Source organism: Vanacampus margaritifer, chromosome 11 (genome assembly GCF_051991255.1).
Source record: "Vanacampus margaritifer isolate UIUO_Vmar chromosome 11, RoL_Vmar_1.0, whole genome shotgun sequence".
Classification (NCBI taxonomy): Eukaryota; Metazoa; Chordata; class Actinopteri; order Syngnathiformes; family Syngnathidae; genus Vanacampus; species Vanacampus margaritifer.
The window spans coordinates 21,589,368-21,592,753 of NC_135442.1; the positions used below are offsets into that span (position 1 = coordinate 21,589,368).

A 3,386-nucleotide genomic window follows, 5' to 3' on the forward strand; every position below is an offset into this window, starting at 1 on the left:
TGTTTTTAAAAACGTTAGATTCTTGGGGGGATGAGAGAGAAAAGTCAGTGATTGACACAGCAGAGAGTACGGCTGCTGTTATGTAATCGTGACAAGACCCTTGAATAAAATATATATTTGCTCAACTTATGGAAGTCAGATTGGCAGGAACGGACTTAATACGCCGCTTTGAGATCAATCGATAGGTCTTTTGAATAATTGGATATTAATATTCTTAGACAAATCTGTTCAGCTGAAAGACAACAGAAATACGAATGCGCAGATGAGGATATATTACCAGAGATTGGTACGTAACGTTACGAGGGGTTTCTGCACAATTGAATCAAATAATTGTGAACAGACAGGCTATATTAGTCGATAGATTAAAGCAGTATTTATTATTTTAAGAGGAGATCATGATATTTGTTTGTCTGTATTCTATGTTTTGTCTTGTGATACAATAATCGGACGTCACTTTTATTCTTAAAGGGACCGCGATGAGATATGTTGTTGACTAATTCTGTTATAAGTGAGACGTCACTTAATTTATAAATGTTAATACGACTTAACTACAATATAATATAATATAATATAATATAATATAATATAATATAATAAGCTATAAAATACGGGAGTCAATAATTAAGAAGAGAAATGGACGCTCTATTCGAGCACGAAACAAAATGGTTTGACCCAAATGAGCTTCCGTTGAACGACAACGGGATGACGCTATGAAACAAGTGGGAACGCATGCACAGTTGCTATCGGAGATTTACCTACGAAATAAAGACGAGAGATAAAAAAGAATTGCACGACTGGGTGCATGATTGCTGTGGAAAAAATCTTTTAGCGCCGTTGTAATCTACGGTAAGTTAATTTTATTGATGAAAAACGTTAAAACTTGCATCGCCAGGCGTTCGACGTAAAATATGAGATAGAACCGGTAATTTCTTCGAGTGAAACAAAAGCGAGACAATCGTCGACAAACGACAATTTTTTATTTTTTATTTTTTTATTTGAACAGTTGTTTGGGACGCATTGTCGAATCTATTGGTTAAATGTAAAAATTTTCCCCTCTTTTTAAACAAAAAAGCATGCAAAATTTATTTATTGCAGAACTTTTATATATTAGTCTGAAAAATTCTCTTAAGCGATCTTTTTCAGATGGGGGAATTATTGGTCGGTCTGGGTATATCGTCGCGAAGGACACAAACAGTCCATGTTGAATTAAATAAATATAGAATTATAAGTTAGTCTTAATGTGATAAATATCCGTGAGAATGAATTTACAGGAAGACAATTGGTGATTGGACTTTTGACCATGGAGGAGAGTAAGTTTTGGCAGAGACGGCAAAAATAAGGTGAATATGTTCCATTTTTATTTTTCCCTGGGGCCCTGGGGTCAGATGTTATTTTTTGATTTATTTGTTGCCGAAAGTTGCAGTTATTTTATGGCTGGAAGCACATTCATGCCATATCTATAACAGTAAATATTATGGTAAAACATTCCAATAATCATTACATTCTGTAAAGAAAATTGGCCTCGTCAGATTTGAATTGGCTATAAGATTTTCATTGTTGCATTAATGAATGTGCTTAGGTCATTAAATTCAGCCAAAGGCTGGATTCTAATTGAATGTCACAACAAACAGAATTTTTCCACAGGACGGGCCTACAGAACTTCACTAACATTTACTAACTCCAAACTAATAAAAACTACCAGATGCTCTTTCAAAAAGGGATGTGAATAAATGTTTATTAGTGACTAAATGAAAATGTTCTGCACCCAGATGAGGTGATGGAAAGGTCAATATGGTCCAGTCCACGGGGGGCACCTGGTTCCACATCTTGCCTATCAGACCTGCCGGGTCCGCCTTCTACTCAACCCCCACCAACAGGAGCGAGCCACCTGATGAACCAACTGAGAAACCATTCAACTGCTTCCAGTTTCCACCAGACGACCTGAGGATTACCCAATGGAGATAGGAGGAACATGTCCCTTTTCCGGGCGTTCCACAAAGAATGAGTCACACCTTGGGCCCGGTGATCAATCCCTGCATCCCTGGCAGTTGATGTGGGTTCTAAAAGAGCTGAAGGACCCATCCATCCATCCATCCATTTCCTTGACCGCTTGTCCTCACAAGGATTGTGAGGGTACTGGAGCCTATCCCAACTGGCTTCGGGCAGTAGGCGGGGTACACCCTGAACGGGTTGCCAGCCAATCGCAGAGCTGAAGGACTCTGTTTAAAAAAACAAAAAAAACAAACGCAAGAACGAAAACGGAACTGACAAACGTCAACAAAAACTTCCCTAGCCCAAACGACAACAAGTCTTCAATTGGGTCTTCAATTGCACGTACATAATGACACTCTTTCTCATACTGACTGTCATGCCAATTTGCTATTTCTGGGATCCCCCACCACAATTTTTAAACATAATCACAACACATTGTCTTCATATATGATATGCTTAATTTGTTGAAAAAATCTTTTGATGAATCACATTGTTTTTGACATATGACTGACCTCCTCTCCTGCTAAAAAAGAATGTTTTTATTTTTCTCTTATTCTACTGTTGCACCTGCCATTGCGATGATGAAGATCCCGCTGGAATCTTTGTGTAACATGTTTAAATGTCTAGTTATTGGGCTATTAAGAGCCCAAAGGGGGGACTGTTAGATATTATTAACATTTTAATTCTTTATTTCATATATCAACCATGTTGAAATGTTTTATAGATGTGTAAAGTAGGTGAAATAGTGTTGAACTCAGTATAATTTGACCTTAACCTAAACCATACACTTTGATTAGTCTAAAATTCCTTCTCAGTGTGCGAAAACACATTCTGTTCGTGAGAACAGAATCTGCCTCGAACACACACCCACACACACTGACTCTGTTGGCATCATCGCTCATGGCCAATCTAAATCTAGTTCAACTTGTTTGTGAGATATTGTTTTGAGAAAAAGTACCCGGAGAGTATATTTTGTCTGGAGATCGGCACAGCTGCAAATCTGTTGTATAACGTGTTTTAAAAGGCGTTTCACTTTCCAAGCTCGATACTATAAGAAGCCCTCTTCCGTAAGGGAGGGGGCACAATGGGCACTCTGAAAATTCCACCTCCTACATGATGTTCAGGGTCGTCCCGATGTCCGGAGATCTCTGTTTTAATAAATCATCTTTGCAATGGTGTTTTTTCTTACAAGAAATCTGTCTTCATATTTTTGGAACACGCAAAAGAGGACGAATATATTTAACCTCTTTAATAGTTTGACTATATACATCCATCCATTATCTAAACCGCTTATCCTCATGAGGGTCGCCGTCTTTGGCCAATTGGTGTGGTACACCCTGAACTGGTTGCCAGCCAATTGCAGGGCACACATAGGAGAACAACCATTTGCACTC

At 38.3% G+C, this 3,386-nt stretch overlaps 1 long non-coding RNA gene across 1 annotated transcript; it reads left to right on the forward strand.

Annotated features, from left to right (window-relative positions):
- Positions 1-326: 326 nt before the first annotated feature.
- LOC144059985 (uncharacterized) lies at positions 327-3,170 on the forward strand. The gene is made up of 2 exons (XR_013295817.1): positions 327-846; positions 1,272-3,170. It is a non-coding gene; the product is annotated as an uncharacterized LOC144059985 (long non-coding RNA).
- The last annotated feature ends 216 nt before the right edge of the window (positions 3,171-3,386 follow it).